The following is a 10,899-nucleotide window of genomic DNA, read 5'->3' as shown; positions in this document are numbered from 1 at the left end:
TGCCCAGACATGAAGCTTAGCCATGGAAAATGGACTGGCGTGTACAGATTTGATAGAGATATTTTTCTGCTAATAGCGCTCTGAGAAGCACCGCGCTTCGGATCGGAGCGCTCTGGGAAACCGAGAGAGTGCGAGCAAACTATGGCCCTTTTGATTGAAATGAAAATATTTTGGTCCAGTGTGCATCCCATCCGGCGACGACGGCGACGGCTAGTGGGCCTACGATTCAGTGATTTTCGAACTTGCTCGTCGGGCGGTCTATCTTCAGGCGTCAAGTGCAACTTCGCGCGGAATTCCAACCGGATCGAGTGAATTATTCAGGACATATCTGACGGACGGATTTTGTGGGGTTTGAACCGGAAGTTTTAGGATCAGCTGTTAGGAGATTTTGAAATCATATGCTTGCGGGGATTGGATTTTGCAGAACCAGAAAGTGCGAAACATTCGCTCGTATCGTTGCGGTTGGCGAAAGGCGGAAAGTGTGAGAAATTGTTACAATTTTATGAGCCAGAAGAGGCGGGAAACTTCTTCGCTCGCAGTCAAAGTATGGTGGGTGTGAGTGCTTAGCTCTTTTTCGGTGATTTCAGTTCAAGTGAAGCGAGTAAACACAGCGAAATTACAATAGATGGAAGATTTGGTGGTGTTTGAATTGAGTTTGAAGAAACGTTTTTAGTGAATCAGTGAACAGTGAATTGATGGCGACAGCTTGTAAAGTTGTCATCTGTAAAGGTTGGTTCAAATAATAATTTTATTAATAGGAACTTTGTTTCGATAACTTGACAAAGAAGGGCTCTAGGGGTCTGTCTCAATTCAATTTCAGAGTTATGATTACTATGTCTCTATTCGAAAGTTTTGCAACCTTCCTCAAGCATAACATCGAACAAAAATCCATGAATATATAACATTACACACATTAACATGTCCAGCAAATATTCCATTTTGATAAGGTTTACGGAAAATGCCTCCGCAATTTTCTCTTCAGGAATAACTGTAGCCGGTAAAATTATCTCGTTCGAAAAAATAAGAAAAGAAATATCAGTGATGTGAAAATAGACAGAGAAACGCAAAACCGTTAGGAAGTAAAAAAGCCCTAGTTTCTGAAAATTTTCTGAGCTGGAAGCAACTGAACAACTAAATAACAGTAATTTAGATATCACTTGCCTGAAAAAATGAGACCACACAGGAACTAGGAAATACTCCAAGAGTAAAAACTCAAAATGATCATAAGATTTATTACAGAATCCGAATAGGATTCGTCCAGTGGTTTTATTTTTACGGATTTTCCTTGAAATTCCTTTGAGATTGTTTTTTCTTTTCATTTATTTTTCAAGAATGCAATCTAGAATATTTCTTAAGATACCTTTATACTTATGTTATTTCTGAAACTTCCTCAAAGATGTTTCCAAAAATTTCACTAGAAAGTCTACCAAGAATTTATCTAATGATTTATCTGTAAATCTTTACAATTTCTTTTCACAGTTTTGTTAATGATTTTTTCAACACTTCAACCAAGAATCATGGTTTCTAAACCGGCGATCCACGGACCCCTAGGGGGTTGTGACGACCTGACGGCTCGCGAAGCCATTGTAAATAAGTGTTGGTTTTCATGATTCATGATTGATGAATAAATGTGAGTATTTTCTATACCCGCTAATTTTGCAAAAGGTCATTATATGTGAGTCCAAATTATTATTATTTCAAATATTTTGTTGAGTTATCATTGTTGTTTTTATCTATACGGGTACTGAAAAATATTTGTATTATCATTCTGATAGTACAAGCCTCATTTTTCGTTATCGATTTTGCAATGTTTTTTTTTTCAATTATTGAAATTGTAAATGCAATCTTCATTGCTCCTACAGGTATCCATAGGAAATTGTTGGGTTAATCCTGTAAGTTTAATAGCTTGTCAATCTATTTAGGAAAAACGAAATACTTTACTTTTTTACTCAAATCATTTGCGAAATCACCTCGAGCCTATCAATAGTATTGTGATAAGATTTTTGATAGAAATCTGCAAGTGATCCGTCAAAGATTTCTGTGAAGATTCTTGATGGATATCTGACAATGTTTATTAATTTTCCTAATAAGCTGTTGATTAGCTCCCGTGAATTCCATTAACATGGTTCTAAAAATATAAAAAGCAGCTTGCAGAGATGGTGCATGGAAAAAACTTATTATTGGAAAATTTCATGACGAGCCTTTTATGGATTCTGAACGATTGAGGATATCCGAAGAAAGCTTTTTCATCTTACGAAAATCTTTCAGGATGGTTTTCGAATAAATTTTCATCCTACTGCTGGAAATAGTTGAAAGAATTTCTGATGGTATTCTTAGTTGGAAGTTTCACAACTACCTTTTTTATGGATTTTAGCAATGTTCTTTTAATAAGTTTATCTTGGCAAGATGTTTTGCAATGTTTTAAGTAGTTTCCAAATAATCTTAGCAGAATACTTGAACTATCTGCATAGAGAAGAAGATAAACCTCATTCAACAAGAACTGTATCATCTACGAAATTCGTGCGAGTTAGTCAATGGTATCTGTGAAGAACACAGAAAGTTTTGAGTGTGTTTGCCAAGATAATTGTTGAATCATAATAAGAAATTTGTGAGGCTCCGTCAAACACTAATTTCAGAAACATACATTTTAAGGGGTCCGCAGAACGTTAATGAGGGATTCCACGGAGGCATGCAAGTCGATTCTGATCGACCATTTCAAAAATATCTGAAACTTTGCACAGTTTTTCAGTTCCATCTAAATCGTCATTTTCCGATATCAAATCTTCAAGTTGAGTCACGACTAACTTTTCAAAAGGGTGTATGTAAAAATGGTTCAAAAATATTCAAAAAGCTGCACAGCAAAAACGGTTTGTTCGATTGTTAGACAACTAAAGAAACAAAGTTATACAACTAAATAAAGATTCAAAAAAAAAATACACACAGTAAAAAAAATTTTTTTTTTTTGCATTAAAAAACATCATTTTTGTCACAAAAACTCAAATATCACAAAACCCTATCGGAATACCAACGTAATTTTTTGAGGAAAAACGGTCCATTATATTAGCTATCTACCATAAAAATTTGGTGATGGTAAGCCAATAAACAAAAAAGTTATGACATTTCAAATATTTCACAAATTTTACACTTTGTTGTTGAATTTTTTGTTAAGGGTACCACATGAGGTTAACAAGTTGTTTTCATGATATTTTATTTAATTATTCATAACTATTATAGCATCTATTAGAAAGTTAGACGCGATCCAGTGTTGTGATCTAAAGTCTTGATAGTGTCATATTTTTTATTGTACGTAACTGAAGAAAAATTCTCTCAATAGTGTTGAAACCTTTTGATAAAAGAAACCTATAAGAAATCTAATATTGAAGACAAAAGCTACAAAAAAAGTTTTCTATACAGGTATACGACTAGTTTACCTGCAAAAAGTTTACCTCGTAGAGAACAAGGCGGGTCTATACGTAGGTGATCTAGTATACGTAAAGCAGGTCGGTTTTCTCAGCGCTGGTTTTCTCCACAAAGTTAAAATCTGATTACACCTGGGTATAGACCCGCCTTGGTAGAGAATAGACTTTGTTAATCATATTTGGGAGAAAGCGAGTAACTTCAACAACAGCAAAAACATGATAGGTACATACCATGAACATACTCACGAAAAAGCTAAAAATATACTACCACTATGGATATAAAAGATTTAATTGTAAAATTTTTCTTCAGTCAAGCAAACGACACCAAACTAGTCAGTAAAAACTTAAAAGTGATTTTGTTTATTAAAATCTAACGAGCAACATGAGTAGTCGCTTTCTCAACTGTTGCAGGCCGTTTGCAGAAAAAAAGTGTTCGAAAGAGCTACGAAATCTCACCGAAAGCACCATAGATAAACTGAAAGCGGCTGGTTATGCTCCAATGTCTACATTGAATACAAATTTACGCATTTGTACGTCCTGCCGTTTAAACGTTGACAAACGGGCAATCTGTACATCATCGGTGGATCAGGTTGCAGGAAGTTCGAAAACAACAACAACTGAGGAATTACTAGATGCACCGACAACAACTGAGGAGTTACCAGAAGTAACAAGTGCAGATAGTCTTGCCACGGTACCATCAGCGACATCTGTTTCAACAAATCAATCAGAAGATGAGTGCATCCAGAAGGTCAACTTCGAACGCTTCAACGAAGGGATAGCTGGAATAAAAGTGACTCCGATTAAATGGACGAAGATGGGTTACGTCAATTATCCCGAGAAAAAATACCGTGAAATCAACGAAGCTGTACGAAGAAACCTCTTCAAATTAGGACATGAGGATGTGGAAAATACAGACTACGATGAGGTAATTATGAATATGAAGGAAAGGTTCTCGAATCTAGCCACGACAAGGAAAGAAAAATTATTGATTTTGTCGATGCTGCCAAGCTCGTGGTCTATTCAAGACGCCATTGATGAGTTCAAAACCAATAGAAATACATCAAAAGAGGCAAAACTATTCAAAAATAACTGTCTTGCAACCAAAAATGCTAGGTCGAGTACTTCATTAACAGATGAGACAAAAGAAAAAATAATTCAATATTTTGAAGACGATGAAGTAAGTAGAGCTATGCCTGGCCAAAAAGATTATGTATCTGTAAAAAAAGATGGAAAGCGTCAAGCAATCCAAAAACGATTAATGATGACTACTTTGAAAGAAGCGTATACACGCTTCAAGGAAATTAACGAAAATATTAAGGTAGGTTTTTCCTCATTTGCAAGCCTTCGTCCAAGGCAATGCAAGCTTCTATCCAATTCAGGAACACATAATGTTTGTGTGTGCACAACACACGAAAATATTAACCTAATCTTACATAGTTTGAAAAGAATCAATTTATCAAAGGATATTAAAATGTTAACTGGTAGTCTTTTGTGTGAAAATACAACATCAAATTGCTATCTACGATCTTGTTCGGATTGTCCAGATTCTTCATCATTGGAAAATACTTTATTCGCTGAGTTTGAAGAAACTTATATTGATCAGTTATTATTTGAGCAATGGGTGACCACGGATAGGTGTGACCTAGAAACTATTGTAAAACCTGTAGATGAGTTTGTGTCATTTTTTTGCTTGAAATTAGAAAGTTTAATTCCTCACGACTTTATTAAAACAGAGCAATCCCGCTTTTTAAAAAATACGAAAAATACATTACAAGATGGTGAATTTTTAGTCATTTGTGATTTTTCTGAAAACTATATTGTATTGCAAGATGAAGTGCAGTCCCATCACTGGAACGTACAACAAGCTACAATTCATCCATTCGTTATTTATTTCAATGGAAGTACGCAAATTGAACATTTTAGTTTTATTGTAATTTCCGAAGATTTAAGACACGACTCAGTATCTGTAAATTTGTTCATTGCCAAAATGATTAACTTTTTACGCGTTGATAAGGATAAAGAAATCAGAAAGATATATTTCATGTCTGATGGAGCAGCATCGCAGTACAAAAACCGTAAGAATTTTTCGAGCCTGTGTCAATTTAAATCAAAGTACGGAATTGATGCAGAATGGCATTTCTATGCTACGTCACATGGCAAAGGTCCTTGTGATGCTATTGGAGGAACCATAAAGCGCATGGCCACAAGAGCAAGTTTAGCCAAAGAACGTGAGCATCCAATAAAAACTGCAAAAGAACTATTTGATTGGGCGAATCGCAGAAAAGAAGAAGATTTAACAAAATTATTATTTTGTTTTACTACTACTGAAGAGTACGAATTAACGGCATCAGAGCTCAGCGAGCAATATAATAACGTGAAAACGATCCAAGGAACCCAAAAATTTCACTGTTCCATTCCATTGTCAGAAAATAAAATTAAAGCAAAACTATACTCGAACTGTATTGATAATGATGCAAAAGTGCTCGATATTGTAAAAAAATTGAATAACAATAAATAAATAAATAAGTATTAATAAAATGTTTTCATGATCTCATAACGCATACCCAAATCCAAAACTTTTAAAGTTTATATATAACATATAGAAACTCATCGATCTAAAAGTCAAATAGTGAACTCGTGCATTGATCCATACTGAATAGTTCCAGAAGCTGTAGTGCTTAATTAAAATGTTTTATGAAAGTGGTGCATCCGTTATTCAATTCGTGGAGCAGGGACCCGTGTGGCTACTGCTATCAGATTGAATCTAAGTTTATCTAGAAGTGCGTGTTAAGATCCCGCTTCAGTGCACATTTCCCGAAGAACGTTTCCCGACTCAATAAGCGTTGCAACTGTTATCTATGCTCTCTCTATTACAACACGGTGTTAAGTATATTTTCAACTTTCAGTGGATTTATTTCATTTCCCAGAAAAATAAATTTAAATTCGTTCACCATTAATCATTTTATTACTTAGTTCGCATTCTTAAGCATATGAATGCACTTTGTTATGTTTTAACGAAAGTTTTTCACTCCGAAGCTCACGGCGGTTGGCTTGGACGCAAGACCCACCAAGGGAGACGTTATGTACGGTGTTGATTGGAAATACACATCTTAAGACATCTTAATTATGGATGAGCATGAGCATAGATGACCGTACAATTTGTAGTTGCTACTCTGTGATTGACCAGAGCAATCGAAGTTGTACAGAGATTTCATAAATGGGGCTTGAGAAAAGTTTTTCATTCGTCAATGTGAGTAGAAGACATCTTAATCTTAGATTCCAAACGAAAAAGTCGCAATTTGGTTTACAACACCATTGAAAAAGGCCAGTGTCCGGAATTTAAAGCGTCCGGCAATTCGATGCAGCACGGTATGACGGATTTCACGCCAACTCGACAAAAGGATAGGCAGTATCCCTTCAGAATTCAATTAAACTTTCTGGGTGTGAAGACTATGTGAAACTAAGATACTTTAATACTTTGTTTTTTCAAAATCTATCTAGACTAACATTTGGAAAGGGTCAAAGTTTTTTTTTTACTTTTTTTATAAACCCGTATAACTCGAAAACGATAAGACCTACAAAAAAGTGTTGTATGGGGGACTGTCGTGAAATTTCCAGACGTTTCGGGAAAAAAAATTGAAAAAATAAAAACACATTTTCTACACTAAAAAAAATATCAAAACTTTAAAGTCGATTTAAAAAAACGGCCATTTCAGATTTTGATCATCCTTAAGCAAAAAGTTTCGTAAATAAATTTACTGAAAGTCGTCCATAAATTGCAAATTGGGCATATTTTAGGGAAAAAAGTTTTTCTAACATCGATTTTTTTTTTAGGATTCAACTAGTGAGAAGAAAATTTTCCGAACCATAGAAGCTGTTCGAGGTTTCGGTTTTCGTGTGTGCTGTGGCGTTTCGGATACAAGTTCCAGGAGATTGTGGCGAGCGTTTGGATGTGAGCCGTTTTCTAGATTTGGAGTTCGTGGCGAGCCTTTGGAAGTGATTCGTTTTCCAGATTAATCCGTTCTGGAGAAGAACTTTTGGATCTTTTGGATACAAGCTTGAAATACTTTTCCGGACGTTGTTTTTGAGTTTATTTGGATTAAGCTGAGTATAATTTTTAATTTCTTTATTTCTATAATTTTACGGTAAGATACTTTAATAACACTACATATGATATATTACTATATATTGGGTATTGGGGAGGGGTAGCCTAAGGGAGTTAATTGAACTGTTGACTGGATGAAAGTGCGTGGGGTCGCCAGCCTTTTGTCATGAGAAAACAGCCTTAGTGTTGTCTTCCAAAAATTTTTTTTTTCTACTAAATGTGAAAATTGTGACATGTTTGAAATGTCATAACTTTTTTGTTTATTGGTTTACCATCACCAAATTTTTATGGTAGATAGCTAATATAATGGACCGTTTTCCCTCAAAAAATTACGTTGGTATTCCGATAGGGTTTTGAGATATTTGAGTTTTTGTGTCAAAAATTATGTTTTTTAATGCAAAAAAAAATTTTTTTTACTGTGTGAATCTTTATTTAGTTGTCTAACTTTGTTTCTTTAGTTGTCTAACAATCGAACGAACCGTTTTTGCTGTGCAGCTTTTTGAATATTTTTGAACCATTTTCACATACACCCTTTTGAAAAGTTAGTCGTGACTCAACTTGAAGATTTGATATCGGAAAATGACGATTTAGATGGAACTGGAAAACTGTGCAAAGTTTCAGCTCAATAGAAAAAAATGAATTAAAAAATTTACCAAATTTTGGTGCTGTTGCTTGGAATCACTCTAATACAACGTCAAAAATGACAGCATCTCCAAAAAAGTTGGGAACCACTGATCTTATAGTACCTCCAGGGATTATGTCAGAAATTTCTAATTTTTTTAAACGAGTTTTTGAGGAATTTTTCTAGTGGTTCTCACACAGATTTTGTCCAAAAAGCATTTTATTCCTAGAAATCTATCTGACATTGTTAAAAGGGATTCTACTCCAAGAATTTGTCCTGGGATTGTTCTATGAATTAATAAAGTAAAACTTCGGCAAGATTCTCTAAAAAAAAAAAAAAAAAATTGTTGATGTGTTGTAATAAGGTTTCAATCAGGATAAATAGTCTATTTTCCAGTAATTCTTTCAAGAATTTCTGCAGGAATTACATTAAAAGAATCGTCATGGATTTTGTTTTCAGAAATTGTTGTAGGAATTCTTGAAAACAATCTGGAAGGAAGTAAAAAAAAAATAGGTTTCTTCTGATTAAGTTTATGTAGAGAAAAATCGGTTACAATAAGAGTGGTATACAGTGCTCGTTCGTTTTTAACACGGTTATATTTTGAAAACTTCGCGGTTAGTTTTTTTTTACTTGTATTCCAAAGTTTTCCTCGTCAATGAATCTACAGACGAATTATAATTGGTTAAAGTTGTTATTTATGTCAGTTAAAATAAATCAACATGCGGAAATACGGAAAATAGAGTGATTCGGGGCAAGAACTTGCAGTGATTCTTTTACAGTACCGTAATCCGGGGTAACATTGATCAATTTTTGTGATATTTCTTAAAATTTTCATTTTAAAACGCAAATGTTGCAAGTTTTATATTTTTAAAACAAGTACTTGTACCCACTGCTCGTGAGTATATACTGTATTTTGGTTTTCATAAAATTCAAGTATGTTTAAATAAATGTTTTAAGTGATTTTTTGATTTAGCTGGTATGGGGTAACATTGATCACCCATGTAAACAACGTTCGGTAAAATTGAAAATGCTGTTGGTTACTTAAATCATGGCCCCTGAAGCCGAATATGAACACCAAATTCTTACAAGTCATTTACTTTTTAAATTATTCCAAAAATAAAACCACTTTGAACCGCTTAATACGCCTAAAGGTAGGCAATTTCCTAAGGAAATTCTGGATTCTTTATAGTAGTTCGTTAATGTTACTTAATTGAATAAACTTATGAAAGATTTGACAACGGAATCGTTTCCGGCGATGCCATTTCTAGTAACAATCGCATTTGTTCTTGTTCATATCATTTGCAGAACTTGTGTGAGACATTAATCTTTGGTAGTGATATTCATAATGATAAAAATCAATGATTCAAAAAGTTGACAAATTAACGCATGAATGAAACGCATTTTTTGCAAAACCCTCAATTTTCTTTAACTTATAAATGTAAGAAAAAGAGGCACCATTCATGCTTTGAAAATATTTCATCAATAAATGATGATTCGAACTTTTTACGAGAAGGATCATACCGATCAATGTTACCCCGCTGATCAATGATACCCCGGATCACAGTATTACGACCCCTGGCTACTCAGTACGGGTTTGATACCTTAGTAGGTCAACTATTCACAGATATTACTTCTTAGGAAATAAATTCCTTCTTAGGAAATAAATTCCTTGAATCATCTAAGCAGTTTTGATTCCATTTCTCCCAAGATTTCCTGAAAATCGCATAATATCAGTTATTTTCTAATCTATGGCATTTGGTAGGATGACATTTAGTCAAATAACGTTGAGCCGAAAGTATGTACGTTTGGTCCAACGGACATTTCGTCGAATAGACATTTGGTCGAAAACGGTCGATTGCAATAGTAGAGTAAAGTGGGGCAAAAGTTCGAGTGGGGTAAGAGTTTCTTTTTGAGATTTCTAGCTCAATTCAAAACAAATCTTATAAATGTCATAGTGGTTCGAATGCTATTCAAGTAAGAGACTTTCACTCCAAATATCATAAAAAACGATTGAGATTTGGAAAAGTTATGGCGATTTGTTGTTTTTCGACGTGAATATTGTAATTTTTGGTCAAACTTTCGTTGCATGGAACCAATTGAAGATAAAATCTTTTCCAATATTTTATGTAAGGGCGTTTCTAGGCCTATCATAAGGTTGCTTTGAGGTGTATTAGTTTTTGCATAATTGCTTGAAAACAATTTTTGGCCCATAGTGGGGCAAAAGTTCGAATCAGCGGGGCAAAAGTTCGACCCATGTATAAAATCACGGAAAAATTTTCAAATTGCCTAAAATCCACATATTATCTTCAAATTTAGTTAAATTTGTCTGATCGTGTGAAAATTGTCACCAAAATTCTACATTTCCACTTTGTTTTGCGAAAAACTGCTATTTTTGAGTATATTACAATTAACCCGGTTTTGGGCAATTTTTGGATGAAAATTTAGTGTGTATTTTTCGGCAAACTTAAGTTTACGGCTGGTGTAAAGTATGCCTGTCATAAAAAGATCAAAATTTTGTGTTTTAGCCAGCGAACTTTTGCCCCACACTAGATTCGAACTCTTGCCCCACCGGTGGGGGCAAAAGTTCGAATAAGACAATCAATTTTGAAACTGTTATAACTAAAAATGGGTAAATATTTTGACACAAGTTTGTTCAGTAAAATTATAGCCAATATGTTGAAGGTTCACTGTATGGTATTTGTTTTGTTTTAACTGCTTTTGTTTTCATGGAAACTTTGATTATACCACTAAGG

The 10,899-nt window shown here is 34.3% G+C and overlaps 1 protein-coding gene across 1 annotated transcript in view; it reads left to right on the top strand.

The window, feature by feature from the left end:
• Positions 1-220: 220 nt before the first annotated feature.
• LOC5566101 (zeta-sarcoglycan) overlaps positions 221-10,899 on the top strand; it is a 323,275-nt gene continuing 312,596 nt past the window's right edge. Inside the window, exon 1 of the mRNA XM_021845974.1 lies at positions 221-729. The gene's annotated coding sequence lies outside the window, so the exon portion shown is untranslated. The remainder of the gene's footprint in view (positions 730-10,899) is intronic.

This window comes from Aedes aegypti, chromosome 1 (assembly GCF_002204515.2).
Source record: "Aedes aegypti strain LVP_AGWG chromosome 1, AaegL5.0 Primary Assembly, whole genome shotgun sequence".
Taxonomy (NCBI): domain Eukaryota; kingdom Metazoa; phylum Arthropoda; class Insecta; order Diptera; family Culicidae; genus Aedes; species Aedes aegypti.
The sequence above is the reverse complement of the archived record's forward strand: the minus strand, read 5'-3'. Positions and strand labels throughout refer to the sequence as shown.